Source organism: Mauremys mutica, chromosome 9 (genome assembly GCF_020497125.1).
Source record: "Mauremys mutica isolate MM-2020 ecotype Southern chromosome 9, ASM2049712v1, whole genome shotgun sequence".
Lineage (NCBI taxonomy): Eukaryota > Metazoa > Chordata > Testudines > Geoemydidae > Mauremys > Mauremys mutica.
The window spans coordinates 86,912,501-86,928,960 of NC_059080.1; positions in this window are offsets into that span (position 1 = coordinate 86,912,501).

A 16,460-nucleotide genomic window follows, 5' to 3' on the forward strand; every position below is an offset into this window, starting at 1 on the left:
ATACCTCTGTGTGATTAACTAAATAATTTGTTACCATCCTTTATGCTTGCAATCCTTACATACTTGTGCACTTATATTGTATTTCTGCTTCAATCATCATTCAGCCACGTTACAGCCATTAACTCTTTTCATTTTTTCCTCTCAAGCCCACCCCTACACAAACCTCATCATTTTTCCAGCTGTTCTCTCAGTTCCTCCCAGTTTAACATTTTTTTGGGTAAGGTATTGTCCAGCACTAAGTGCAATATGCCCAATGAGATCACAGTGGAGTCCTATATAGGGAGACTATTGCTTCCCTGCTTCATTATACCCTCCGCATTTAGCACCCTGATCAAAAGCCTATTAAAGTCAGTGGATGTCTACCCATTGACTTCAAAGGGCACTGGATCCCAAAGTTACATTGGACTTTTTACCATAATGCAATGTATGAACATGTCTAATCTTCTGTCCACTACCATGAGTATTCCTAATTCATAGGTTTCTTCTTTCCACAGAATGTGGGAGTTTTAGGCTGTTCTCCCTCCATTTGCGTTAGCATGCTTTCTTCCCTAGCTGAATCTTGTTTGGCCATATTCTGCCCATTTTTCTAATCTATTTATTTATTTTGCTATCCTCACTGGTGTTTCCAAGGCCTCCTGGATTGGTATAATGTGTGTATTTCATTAACATCCTGTTTACACCCTCTTCCAGATGAAGAGGTAAAAGGATCCCAGACCTAACGCTGACCTCTGTAGTACCCCCAGTGGACATGTTCCCACCAACTTACTACATCATTGTTTATCACAATTTTTTTTCCTGTCAGTCAGCCAATTTTTAGTCTATATGAAAGTGACCCTGACCAAGCCAATTTAAATTATTTTTTCAATTAAGATTTCATGAGAAACACAGTATCAAATGCTTTCCTAAAGTCCAAATATTTTCCCGCTGCTGCATTTCCACCCCCCCCATCCCACAAGTGCTCTGCAGTTAGACCTCCCAGGGATATCGTAGTTGTTCCCTAGGTACAGGACTTTGTTTTGCAATAAAGCCCAACCAAACAGAGTAAATCAACACCACAATCAACTGTATTTGTCAACAGGTAGAACTGATTGTTCTTTGTGTCTGAACGTGATTTGGTACAGGGGGTGTGGGGCCTTTCAAGAGGCAGTTATGGCTCCCTGATGCTATAGGTGCTGGAACTAGGGGTGCTGCAGCACCCCCTGGATAGAAGTGGTTTCCAGGATTTACAGTTTGATTCAATGTCTTTCAGCACCCCCACGATAAAAATTGTTCCAGCGCCCCTGCCTGATGCTGTACTGGACAGCTCTCCTATGAGTTAGAGAAGGTTACCTCACTTCCATTTTATTAGGTCCTTAAGTGGCCCTATGCCAATGAGGGCTGCCAGAGCTCTTACCCCAACCCCCAACACACCAATATGCCCTCTATGCTGGGAGTGGGAGGTGCAGTCTGCTGCACTGGTTTTATGTCAATGGGGAGCTTCCCTTCACTTGAAACCATCAAAGCTACAGTACTTTGTGGTGCTTGAGCCTAGAACTGAAAAGCTGGCCCACAGGCTTTCTACACCCATGCTGCTTATTGTTCATGGCTCCATTACTATCTAAGGATTTGATTCTGTCATCCTTATTTACACAGAGTAGTACCTTACTCCTCAGGCAGTCCTGTTGATTTAAAGGGGGCTAAATCGGACCCATTATATTCAGGGCTACACTGCTGAGAAGCTCCCACCCACTTCCTTGCACAACCCCACATAAGGAAAGTACAGAATAGCACAGGGGCTACTTCTGAGTTTTTTGCCCATACTGGGAGCAACTTGCCACAAAGGAGACAGGGAGGGAGAAGGCAGGGTCACTGACCTGTGCACCGTCCATGGCTGCACCCGAACCAGGGCCAATCTTTTCTGTTGCTTGAGTAAATCTTTGCATTGATTGGCTGAGTTCTATATGCACAAGTGCAAGTATGAGAATGGTCTTTCCAGATCAATTACATTTTATTCCCTCTCGTGTTTTCATCTCCCTTTCATATATCAGCCCCTTTTTCACCAAACCGTGATTGATGCTAATAGTCTGATAATGGGCACTATTAAAAACTCAACGTTTGTCATTTTCTACTGACTGTGGTATCTTCTGTTTTAAATATAGAAAGACACTATTGGTTACTCAGTATCTTGGGCTGTGAATATTTAGATTTAATCATATCCATTGTAACTTCTTTCCAGTCTTATTTTTCTTTAGTATGGGTCTGATTCTGATATCAGTTACACTGGTGGAAACTAAAATTAACCCTCCTTGAGGTAAATGGTGTGCTCCACTATAAAACCAGTGTGAGATTAAAATCAAGCCTCATAGTATAGTTTTCCTTTTACCCTTGTTTCATCAAAGATTACTCCATCTCTGGGAACTAGAAATATATTTCAGACTGTTATGCTAAACATGGTGCTCCTGAATCCTCCTTGTCAGAGGACAGTCTCTCTGCAATAAAAAGAAAAATACTATGTTCTGGGTTTAAGATCATAAAGTTATACAAACTTCCTACTCTGCACTTGGTAACTAGTTAGCCGTTGAGATAGACTGCATAGTAGTCTCACCAATGAGTTATTGGGATATAATCAAATTCTCCAAAAGAGGTCCTCGCCTCTCAGATATTTTCCTCTGTTCAGTTAATCACCTTCATTCCCTGAAAGCAGTTAGGAAGGGGATTGATCCAGGCATTATTTCTACTTTATCCATCCCAGAATCTCAGACAAAAGCACTTGATGTTTCCAACTGTCCATGTGATCGAAGAGAAAGCAGATGAGCATAAACCAGAATGTGTGTCATTTGTAACCAAGCCAACAATAAAAATGAAGGTTTCCAGCCATTAAAATGATTTCCCAATGATTTTGGAAGACATTCACACCCATTGTTATGGCTATAAGGCATATTTCTCCTCATGGACGGAAATACACTGCCCATAGTTTTACATTTTATTCAAAGTGCTGCCAGGGCATCCAATACTATATATCTGAAGAAAATTATGGAATTAAAATCCTTTCTCATTCTCTCATGACTTAAAGTACAGTAGGACCATGCTTTTCTATAGTTGCATGAACTGGAAATTTACATTAATTGGTCAAGGTTTATGATATTTTTCACAAATAATCACATTTAAATCTATGAAAGATTTAAAAAGGCCTTTGAATAATGAAGAAAACCATTGAAATTAAATAAACGCAACGGCTTCTTTTTTTATTGCAAACATATTTTAAGGCTCGACAGCAGTTGCAGTGTTCCCCTAATTTTTGCTATAAAAGGGAAGTAAAACAACAGTTTATTGTGGCAATACTTCATACTGGCCTACTTCTGTAAATTGTCTTTAAGCTCTAGGGTAAAGACGAGAACATTCATGTTTTTAAATTGGATACAAAAGCATTTTATATGCTGTAGCTGCTGTAGCATAAATTGCTACACAGAGACTATCAGATATGTCTAAACATATTGCTGCTCAGCAAATTGCAAACATTTTTTTGGCTTGCTTTACCTTAAGTAGTTATAGTTAGTGCTTCTGTTAAATACTTTCAAATGTTTGGAAGGTCCTTTGCAGGCCATTACTATGTTTTCTCTACCAGGCTTCTGTACACTGATCCAGAACTCATGTTATTTGAAACTGTGGAAACATGATTTGAAAGTGTTTTAGGATACCGCAGGGCTTGTGTACATGGAGCACCAAGGCACACTCCGGGATACGATTTCTAAAGTACATTAATGTGCATTGATTCGTCCATGAAGCCCCTGCTGTTGCACATTAAAAGTTCCCTAAGCACGCTTTAACATAGTGCTATTTGAAACAGATCTATGTTAAAATCCGCTAGGGAACTTTTAGTGCACACCAGCAAGGGCTACACAGAGCAATTATTGTGCAACATTTTCGTGCACTTTAGAAATCACACCCCTATTGTGTGCACTACTCCACTGTTAGACAAGTTCTCATTTTAAAAATAAATTTTGAATGTATCTAAGCCATATCTTTTACTGGAAATTTCAGATAATGGGAAAAAAACAAGGCCATGTTAATTTTTCAGTAGAGACCGGAGGAAAATCAAATAGATGATATACTAATCTGGATTAGGTTCATGATTAGGATGAAGGTTTGGGTTCTAATCCAAATCAAGACCTCCTGAGAGAAGGGTCTCAAAATGGTAGGAATGTCAAGATCAGCTATTTTCATAAGATTCCATAGCCGTGGGTTTAATCTTTCAAAAATGCTGCATGAGACTCTGGTTTCAGTCTACTCCAAAACATAGGCTTCCTTGATTTTAGAATTCAACCTAGACACACAAACTCATACCACAAAAAGAGAGAGAGAGAGTCAGTCATATCTGTGAATGAGAGTTAGATGTGGAGTTCTGATTATGGCTCATCGGTAAGACCAACCATACACAGTAGCCTACTACGATACATTACAGTGGTAGGGGTGAACTAATTAATCGATGGATTAATTAATTTTTATAAAACATATTACTTTACTTCCATTCTGGATTCTAAATTGCTTTGCACATAATCATTTTTGTGCATTGATGCTGGCTAACAGTAGGGTTCTCATTTATAAGTAATGGCAGCGTAAACACACCAGAATATTAGGAAACATTAGGAAATGGATAGATAATAAGACAGAAAATATCACAATGCCACCATATTAGTCCACGGTACACCCACATCTCGAATACAGTGTGTAGTTCTGGTTGCCCCATCTCAAAGATATATTTGAATTGGAAAAGGTTACAGAGAAGGGCAATCAAAATGATTAAGGGTATGGAACAGTTTCTATATGAGGAGAGATTAAAGAGATTGAGATTGTTCATATCAGGAAAGAAATAGCCAGTGAGGTTGTGACAGAGGTCTATAAAATCATGAATGGTGTGGGGAAAGTGAATAGGGAAGTGTTGCTTACCCCTTCACATAACATGAGAACCAGTGGTCACTCTATGAAATGAATAAACAGCAGAAGAACTTCTTCACAGTCAACCTGTGGAACTTGTTGCCAGGGGATGTTGTGAAGGCCAAAAATATAACTGGGTTAAAAAAAGAATTAGATAAGGATTTGGTGGACAGGTGTATCAATGGCTATTAGCCAAGATGGTCAGGGACACAATATACTTTGAATGTCCTTAAACCTCAGGTTGCCAGAAGCTGGGATTGGATGACTTGGGACGGAACACTCAATAATTGCTCTGATCTGTTAATTCCCTCTGAAGCATCTGGACACTGTTGGAAGGGAGGATTCTGGGTGAGATGGACCATTGGTCTGACCCTGTATGGCCAGTCTTATGTGCTTATGATGTTCGTTTTGGGGCGGTGTCATTGAAGAAATCAGTGTACAGAGCACAGAAATGGTTCCACCACCTATAGACAGAATCAGCATGGTTGAAGGGCAATTGATGCCTAAGGATGGGCCAGAAGATAAGCCCAAGACATTCCCCACCCCTAAATATTGCTACAACATTCTGATCTCTTATATGGCTTTGGCTTTTCAACAACATTTTATTTTCATTTATTGTAGAATAGAATTTTTCATTCAGTGTGGAAAAAGAAATACATTTTAAATCTAGTAACTGTTGGGTTCTAGGGCCTGATTGCACTATTCCTATTTTCCCAAACTAAACACAAGAATAGCCAGTGAATAAAAATAATGATGATGGGACCCAGTCCCACAATCCTCACTCCTGCAAAGAGTCCCTCTGACATCTGTGAGACTACTTGCAGGAGTAAAATTAGAGCTACTGTGCTTGCATTAATAAAGTTGCAAGTAAAAGTTGCTAACAGAGAGATTATCATAATTTGACATTTTGTTTAATATTAGAGGTAAAATTATCTGCAAGTAAGTACATTTCAAAAAAATAACATCAACAGATGCTGCAGTTAAAAAAAAGTTATCAGCTATCCCTTAATGTTATCTACAAATACTGTAAAACTTGGAGTAATTACTGTTAAATTAAATTAAGTTTTGTAATAAAAATAAATGTTTACAAACAAAGTAAATTTCCCCGTTTCCCTCTGTTTTTCAAATTAGTAAAGAGAGTGAAGTTTAATCAAGGGCAGTCATTTCCACTTTTACAATAACAGCAATTTTGAGAGCACTACATCATGTTTTTACTTGGTATTAACACTTGGGTAGCTATTGCTCATTTTTTTTATTCCTAAACTAATGATATGAAACCCTGAATTTATTGTAATGGGAAAAATAGCAGTCTTCTTTGTTACTATTTTCTTGCCTTAAAAAGAACTGACAAACATGTCTGTCATCTATTTCAATTCAGAAGAGACACTGAAATTTGGAAGCAAGGAAAACTCATCATATTTCCTGGGGTAGCAAATGCAGTTGCCATAGGTCCACATTAAAACATGGCTAAGCTGGTTAAAAAATAAATGTTAACCGCTACACAAAAATGTTCAGATTATTTTGCAGACCTTGCATAATGGAGCTGTTGACTCCACTGAAATCAGTGGGAATTTCAACCTTGTAACCGAGTACAGAATTTGCCCTTTAAAACAAGATTTTGGAAAAACAAACTGCAGTCAGCATCAAAAGTGCCTTTGTTCATTCCTGGCTAGCAAGACATCTCCAGCATGTTGACCTATGTGTTCATCACCTCACATTGGACTATTGCAACTCACCTATCTGGCCAGCATATGAAGATCCCTGAGTCACCCTAGGTCCAGAGGTAAATAAAGTGTCACAAATCATTGCTAACCTTCTCTTTTTAATATAATTGCAGCATTATGTTAGAGCATCACCTTTCCATAGTTTTGGTACATATTAAGCAAGTATTGCTAATAAACAAACACTGAATTCTGTTGCTGTCATCCTGAGCTTTCAATCCTCCTGGAATAAGAAATAGAAACAGATTTTTAAACCCAAAAAGAAGTTATTGTAGTATTTACATGTGCAGTAGTAGTAATTGTGTTTTAGGCCAAAAGGAAAGACGGACTATGAGTGTAGGATGTAGTTTAGCATGAATGCAAAGATACAGTTGCAGCAGAAGCAATGTTTTTTCTGCTGTCTGAGAATTAAAGGGCCATTACTTTATTATGTCCCTTGAATATATAATTAAGTTTTGTCTTTCCAGATGAAACAACTGTTCTGCTACTAACCAATGAGAACTCCAATCTGGTTCTCCAGATCAACAATACATACTATATATAATAAATAATAATAATAGTAATAATTTCATCGGCATTTGAAAAATCCTAAAATGATGTGACCATCTATGCTATCCATGACAGAAAGTCATATTTTAACATATTCTAATTTCAAATTTTATTAGCATGCATTGTTCCTCATATCCCTGATATTCTGGATTTCCATTCTGATTCTGAAAAGAGTAGTTCTTCATTTACCTAATCCAGGCAAGACCCTTGATCCTGCCAAATTAGAAACCCATCCATTCACTGAAATTCCTTTTTCATTTGAGGATGAAGTATGCAGAAGCTCTGACATTTTTCCTGGCCTTTTTGCCATATGCTATACTTTCATAGCCAGTGGTACTTTAGCCAGAAGCATCTCAGTGAAAGATTGATGATGAGATAGACCTAAAGACTGATTTCCAGAGGCACAGAGAATTCTCAATTTCAATTTTTGTATTAATATTGACTGTCATAAAAGGGAGCACGGGCAGGAATAAGAACTTCTCTTTTACTCCTGCATTGGCTACTGCGTTTGGGTTTATAGGAGCAAACTGACATTGCATGCAGGGCCGGCTTTAAGCCAATGCCCCCGCTTCCCCAGAATCGGGCCCCGCGCTTTAGGCATCTTTTAGTTATTTTTTTTTATACTTGCCCGGCGGCGGGCTCTGTGTGTGTGTGTGTGTCCGCTCCGGGGCTTCAGCGGCATTTTGGCAGCGGGGGGGTCCTTTAGTGCCGCGGAAAACCTGGAGTGGACTCCCCACCGCCAAAGTGCCGCCAAAGCCCCAGAGCGCCCCCGGGTATTCGAATCAGGCCCTGTCGTTCATAAAGCCGGCCCTGATTGCATGGCCACTTACTCTCCCAAGCAACAGGTGAAAGAGGAGTGGGAAGCGAGAAGCAGGGAATGGGACGGCCCTAGACTCTGTGGTCCAGCAGAGGCACCCACTCTAAGCTACGGAGCCAGAAGCTGTCACCTCTTTTTCCCTTGACTGGGGAGACTCATCTCTCTCTCTCTCCTGACGGGGGTTTTCCAGGCTCCACAGTTCCCTGCCTATACTGTGTTATTACCAGCAAGACAGATTGCTTAAATAGGTCAGCCTCTGTGCTTTGCTCTTTCTTCAGAGCCTAGGAACAGCATAATTGTCTGCAATTTTAAGTTACCACATAGTTCTTTCTAAAAAACCACATTTATTTGTAAGGTGAGAGCCTTATAGAGAAAACATTAAAAACAATAAAAGAACCTTCCCAAATACTAATAAGCTTACCAGAGATCATTCCCCAGCCCAACTACAGCAGGTGCTCTGGTAGGAGTCAGTCTTTCAAACCCTACCAAGGAGTTTTTCTGTAGTAGCCGCTTTAGCTCAGAACAAGCACAGCAACTGGTTAGAACAGCCTGTTTCTTTATATAGTTTGGACCCATGACAGTTTCCAGGAGAGGTGATCAGTAGACAGTGGCATAACTGATAGGCTGGGTTTTTGCACCTCCCTCATAGATATTTCCAGGAATTCCACTTCACATGTATTGTCCCAAAAAAACATTCTTATCTGCAATATTGTTCAATATAGTACTTTGATCATCCAGTCCCAAAAGAACACAAAACCTTTTCATTTAATGCAATGGACTCCCAGGATACTTAATTTAATTCAATAAGGCTTTTTTTCAAGGATATTGCTGAAAACTGCCACATCTTTCACACCTTGCTTCCATCCCCTCCCTGGCTCGCTAACTAGTACTCCTAAAAGGGCAATTTGAGTAAAGTTCAGTGTGCTGTTGGTATAGATCATCTCCTCACAGCAAAGAGGAATTGTGACTCTGGGGCATGTCTCCAAGGCAAAAGGCCTCTCAGGGCTACTCTTGGTGTTACACAGCTTATGCACCTCCCCATGTTCCTGGCTGTGCCTAAAAATGTCACAAATGAGGCCCTCACATTTTTAAACATTATTCCAACACATAAATCACAGTCTGTGTTCCAAGAGCTTACAGTCTAAAGTTAAATCAGTGGAAACTCTAGGTTCTGGACACCTCTAAAACTCAGGGTCATACTATCCCAACTTTTTTTAATTAAAATGTCCTATTCTTCATACTAGATGAGATATCAGATCTCACCAAGACAGATTTTCCTATATTTTAATTGCTGTGGTGACTCTAATTCACTATGAAATTGTCTAATAAAATAATGTCTCTGAATCTTTAACCTTTCCCCACAAGAGATTTATGCAGTGTAGAACTACATGCATAGGTGCTTCATTTTCTATTTGTATAAGAAAACTCAAATGAAAATAGTATATAGATTATACATTACACCAAGCATTTTTTCCCACATTAATAGCACAATTTCCCCTGAATATTGCAAGGATATGAGGATATTACTCATTTGGCCCTTTCCCTTTCTTCAAAAGAGATTTCACTAGATATTTTTCTTCATATCCTTGTAAAATAAGTACTGTTGACTAAATCTGAGGTACTGGGATGTTGTTATGAGCTGGGTTGTTATGGGTTGGGTTAAAACCCTATTAAGGTTGATAGATTAATTGAAGGATGAGTTCATACTTAACTGTAAACATAAGTCCCACCTAAGAGAAAAGAGTGTGTGAACCTACCGAGGAGCTTTTGTGTTGAGTATTATTCTGGGTAGGTGTGTGTTGGAGTGTGAAAAATACACAGATATTTGGGGTCACAGACAAAAACAGAGAAAGAGGCAGAGTTAAAGAGACAAGAAAAAGCCAAGCAGAAGCCTGTAAGCACAGTGTGACCCTCGAAAAACCGAGACAGCTTTTGTGTTTGATGCTGACTGAAGCTATATCCACACTACAGCTTATGTTGGCATAATTTATGTCACTCAGGAGTATGAATAAACCATCCCCTTGAGCATCAAAATAACACCGACACAAGTGCCGGTGCGGGCACTGCTATGTCGATGGGATAACTTCTCTCATCAACATAGCTACCTCCTCTCATAGAGGTGGTTTTATTATGCTGACAGGAGACCTCTCTCTCATCAGCATAGAGAATCTTCACCAGAGTGCTACATAGTTCTAGTTAGGAAATACATTTTGTTCCTGGGGGGGAATCGACTAAAAAGGGAGGGTGGAAGGGGGAGTTAATTTTTGCAGAATTTGTTCTTCAAAAGTTTTTTTTTTTCAAAAACCCAGAAATCTCAAATCCAATATTCTTTCAATTTCATTTTTCAATGTAATTACATTGAAAACAGACATTTCCTGGAGAAGTTTCCATTTGAAGGAATATGCTATTTTTCATCAAAAAACATTTCAAATGAATATTTTGAGCAGCTATACTTCTGTGATTCTTGGAAGAATTGATGGCCTTAAAATACCTTAAAACAGTCTATTTATTGCGTATTTCTTAAATCTAAAGTAAAAGTAATGCAGACATGAAAGTTTATTCCTTTTTTCTTTAAAAATATTTTTTTAACATTTTTATTTAAATCTCTGATTTTCTACTGTATTTTATACACTTCGTTTTTACAGCACTTTTTATCAGTTTACTCAGGGTGCCAAATATTCAGGGGCACTCTTTTTTGCTGCCATTACACTGTGCTTATTTCCTTAATTCATTGAAATTGGAGGTGAGGTGTGACTGGAAGTGATGGAGAATTGTTAATTGTATTTCATCTTTTGATCATTGTTCTGAAACTAGCTAGTGACCAAAAATCACTATAGTTTGACAACTGTTTAATATCTTATATTAAGTTTGTTGATGGGCTCAGTCCAGTTTCTAGTGCAAATAAATGTCCACAAAAACTCAGATCATAATTATCACCATAAATCTTTGCAGAGCTGTCAAGAATGAATGGCATGGAGATTAACCTCAGATAGCTCACCGATGCCCTCCTGCCTATATGCTGGCCTGCAGGGATTCTCCACAGAGTCAGTATCTATGCCACACAGAGTTGCACACCCTTCCAAAATCTTTTAATCTCCTTAGTAGAGAGAGGAAGGATGGCACAGTGTTTAGGGCACTAGCCTAGGAGTTTGGTGTCCTAGGTTTAAGTCCCTGCTCTACCACAGATTTCCTGGAATGACTTTGGGCAAGTCACTTAGCCTTTCTATGTGTCAGATTCCCATCAGTAAAATGGGGCTAATAATATTGATGTGATATAATAACACTTGTGGTGCTAACAGTGAACTTCAGCCACCCTGATTCATATTGAGTAGCACCTTGAAGCAAGTATTACCATTGATTTCAGTGGAACAACTCATGGAATAAGAGACTATTCAGTATGAGTAAAGGTGGCAGAACCTGCTTGTAATGTCATGATGTCACAACACCCTTTCTCTAAACTTTTTAACTTGTGCATTACAAAGAACGGGAATCCATATCTAGAGACTTTAAAAAAAGAATTGCAAATTCTTGTAGCATAACAGTAATAATAGTAATGTTGTGGTATTTGTCTTGCCAATGATCCAGTTCCCTTGTTGGGATAAACTATGTTTCTTTTAGTTTCATAGTTTATCCACTTGGGAACTGTATTAATGCCTCCTAAAACAGTGTGATAGTTCTATTATCACTTAATTATATTGCAAGCTTTTCAGACTTTAGTGTCTGCCTTTCTGCAGCAGCCACTACATGATCACTCTTCCTGAAACCCCAGAATGTGTAAGAACGATGAATAGCGCTTTTCAGTACACAGCTCAGGGAAAGCTGATGCATAAAGTATTTGGGAAATTATCAATATAATTTACAAAAATCATACCAATGACTCATTTAGAAATAACTTGTATGGTTTAATCAGTATTATTGCTGGTATAATTACCTGTGAAAACTAATTCTGAGTTCAGTCCTGAAAATCTTTACTTACTGAAGAAATCCCACTGATGACAAAGGGATTCTATGAATAAGGAATAATTGTGTAACTCATGCCTGCTTGGTGTGGCACACTTTTCCCCTCTAGTATCAGAGGGGTAGCCGTGTTAGTCTGGATCTGTAAAAGCAGCAAAGAATCCTGTGGCACCTTATAGACTGACAGACGTTTTGCAGCATGAGCTTTCGTGGGTGAATACCCACTTCGTTGGATGCAAGTAGTGGAAATTTCCAGGGGCAGGTATATATATGCAAGCAAGAAGCAAGCTAGAGATAATGAGGTTAGTTCAATCAGGGAGGATGAGGCCCTGTTCTAGCAGTTGAGGTATGAAAACCAAGGGAGGAGAAACTGGTTCTGTAGTTGGCAAGCCATTCACAGTCTTTGTTTAATCCTGAGCTGATGGTGTCAAATTTGCAGATGAACTGAATCTCAGCAGTTTCTCTTTGAAGTCTGGTCCTGAAGTTTTTTTGCTGCAGGATGGCCACCTTAAGATCTGCTATTGTGTGGCCAGGGAGGTTGAAGTGTTCTCCTACAGGTTTTTGTATATTGCCATTCCTAATATCTGATTTGTGTCCATTTATCCTTTTCCTTAGAGACTGTCCAGTTTGGCCGATGTACATAGCAGAGGCGCATTGCTGGCATATGATGGCATATATTACATTGGTGGACGTGCAGGTGAATGAACCGGTGATGGTGTGGCTGATCTGGTTAGGTCCTGTGATGGTGTCGCTGGTGTAGATATGTGGGCAGAGTTGGCATCGAGGTTTGTTGCATGCATATCACCCACAAAAGCTCATGCTGCAAAACGTCTGTTACTCTATAAGGTGCCACAGGATTCTTTGCTGCTTTTCCCCTCTAGTGACACCTAGCCCAGATAGAGCTTGATGTGTCTGCTACAGCTGTGGCTTAAGAGTCATGTGGCTTTTAACTCCTGTAGTAGAGGCTCATGCATTTAGCTTCAGATGTCTCAGATTCAATCCCACCCACCAATGGCTGGGATGTGTTGGAATTACAATTGCTCATTGAAGAGTTATAATATCAAGTCCTAGAAGAGGAAAGTTGAAATTTCATATTGTGTATTATGAGCATTATATTGTAACTGAATTCTAGAAATTCCTTACATAGGCAACAAAAGTGTAATTAAAATAGATATATTTAGAGATAAAAATATAAAATAGATAATATTTTGTAATTTCAATCATAAAAATTAACCATTAAACATCCCATAAATCGCAACAATTAAATATTACATTGTTCAACAGAAATTTGCTATATAGAAAATTATTTTCTGCCAAAATGTTATTCTTTATCAGGTCTATTCTTCCAAGAGGTCAAGTTTACTATTCACTTTTAGTTTTTGATCTGATCTACAGTTCATTCTTAACAGACTTGTCCATATATCAATCTTCTTATCAAAATAAGTCCATATTCCTACAAAAAACAAACAAACCCTCAAGGGATATTTACATTCCCTCTTCCTTGAATGGGTTGAACATATTTCTTGATGGTTTGATGGTTTGTCCCTAGTAGTAGGGCTGGATGGGAAATTGTTTTCCAGTCCCACATGTTTTTTTTTGAGATTTTAGAAAAAATTCCCATTCCAAATGAGGATTAAAAAATCAAAGTCTCAAAAATGATAAACCAAACATAATTTTGGTTTGGTTCAATCAAAACATTCTGCTTTGATAATTTCAAAATATTTCATGTCGATTTTACAGATACTGGTGTGTATCTAAAATAGTTTTATTTTATGACTTGTATCATTCATAATTAGAAGTGATGTCTTTTATATAGCTATTATGTATAGTACCACCATCATGTCTATAACATTGCAACATTTTCTACAAAATCAGCTCATAAGTTATTGTAGAATATGTCTTTTTCACATTCCTTTCCTTTTGAGTAAATGCAACACGATTGATTTGTGGGAACAGAGGCAAAGAACTTATGTTACACTTCATTTTAGGTGGCAGTTCTAATATACCTGTATAGTACACATAGTGAGAAAATTGATGCAATACTATATGGAATGTATGACCATACTTGGATAATATGTTCAAATTAATGTTTCTTTGCCTCTATTTTAGGTTGCAGTTCCAGTGCATACTTACATGCTAGATACACTGCAGCGAGGAAAACTGGCAAAGAGCTCTAGAATAGAAGAAAACGTTGTGAAACTTTTAATCAGTAATTTGAACATATTATGTATTTTATACTGACAAACAAATCTATTTATGCAGCTACAGTGGGCATACTTAAAAAGCTCAGTGATCTAGTGGACAGAGACTGGAATTCAGAAGAACTGATTTCTATTCCTGGCTCCACTACTGGCATGCTGGGTGAGTTTGGGAAAGTTACTTTACTTCCTCAGTTTTCCATCTGTATAATCGAGATAATGATACTGACACCCTTTGTAAAGCACTTTGAGATCCATTGATGAAAAATGCTGTATAAGAGCTATTTAATAGTAGTATTAATGGTATTCTCTATTTTATTTATAAGGATTTCCCAGTAACTGGCTAAATTTCAAATATCAGAGGGACATTTTAAAACTATGCCCAAAGAACCATGTCAAAACCTGCCGTGTCAGCCATAACCAGGCTACGTACAGTGGGTGACCGTCACCCTTCATATATCGTCTACCACTCAGCCAGCATCTGCAGCCTTCCACCCTAGGAATTGATGGATAATTTATTCTGGAGCAGAATGTAAGATTGTTTGAACACCGCTGAAAAACAGAGAAAGCTGTTGTACTGCTGCACCACCTGTTGGCCTATGTGTTTTACCAGCATACAACTATCATAGCTGGATTTCTACAGGAGATATTGGACTTGACTTGCAGATATTCAAAGGCTGTTGTACACTACTCTAGAAGTATAAAGGAACTTTTAGGCCAGTGACGATGCCCTCCTCTGTATTTTGGGCCCCCCTGGCTGGTGCAGAACTGGTGTAAAACAGGTAGAGGACTTGACCAGAGTGCACTTCACTATGGCTAGTCTGTACTTTCCAGACTTCTTAAGGAGCCATGGAAAGCAAAGCATAATCCACAGCAGCTTTGAGGCTGCTCCAAGTTATACTACAGGTTAAGCAGGCTGCTTCAGAGCCCTAGAATATAGAATCTCAACGCATGTAAGTTGTCCTAGCTCAGTTGAAGTCAATGCAGCTGTGACACAGTTAAACCAGGAGAAAGCACAAAGGCAACTTAAGGTAACTTTTGCCTTTTACCCATCTCTTCCCTGCCTCAAGTGCAGGAATGAGGTAGGTGAGAATCAAGACCCTAAATTTATCTCTTTTGACAGGCCAGAAGAGATTTCTAGTGCAGAAAATGATTTATTTTTAAAAGCTTCAGCAAGTTAAATTTCTAGACTCTAGAGTGAATAGCAGTACAGACTAAAACAGATATTAAAGTAAACAAACAACATTAAAAACAGAAGAGAATAACAACAAAAGAGATCTTCAAAAATCTTGTAGACAACTTAGGAAGAAAACTTTAGTGAAAAGTCCTTGTGATGAATGTCATGCAAATTGGTGCATTAGAAAAGCTAACCAAATAGCAGCAGCAGGAACACATTTGCTTACTAAATTATGTAGCGAAATCAGCATGATATATAGGTAACCATAAACACATTTGTTCTCCATTAGGAAGGATATCTATCAACATCCCCTCTATGTGTGCTCCTGGTGTTTCGATGTGTTTTCTTTCTGACAAAATGAAAGCCTTTTGATCATGTCTTTTTAAGTGTAAAACACTATTAAGGTGTAGCCAAATTTTCCTCTTAAGTTTGCATGTGAATTTTTGAAATTTGGCCCAGGACATGATATTGAATGGCTAACAGCAACTTCCATTTAATCTTTTTCATCTTCCAAAATATATAGCTCTTTAAATTTTCACATCTATCACATGATGGTCAATTGCCAAAATTGTGAATGTTTTGGGCACCTAGGTGACTATTAACATCAATCCATTTCAAGCTGCAGTCCAGATACAGAGCATGGCCAGCTGTATCCTACTCCTGATTAACATTTTCTTCGTGCATTTTAAAATTATAAATTGCTGACATCTGATGGTCTATGGAGCTTAAATTACATGATATTTTGAACTTTGCTGTGGCTGTTTATACATTATATTTCTTTTCAAATGTGACTAAAATCTTTGTTTGTTCAGTTTGCCCCTAAAGGTCAGTTAATAAATATTGAATGATTTTGTCCTCCAAGTCTTTCCAGAGATATTAAGTTAGTTATTCATTTGACTGATTTTTTAAAATGGATTATTAGTGTTACTAGAATATATTGGCTGTTAATTCAAAATACAGTACTAAGACATTTAAGAACTGAAATTAATTTGTGCTGAATGATCAAGAAAAATAAAAAAATTATATTTTTAAAATCTTCCAGTCAAAGCCTATGATCGAACTGATGCTTCAAATGCACTGTCACTATTTTGATCAATCAACCAACATGATGAATGAATACAAATATA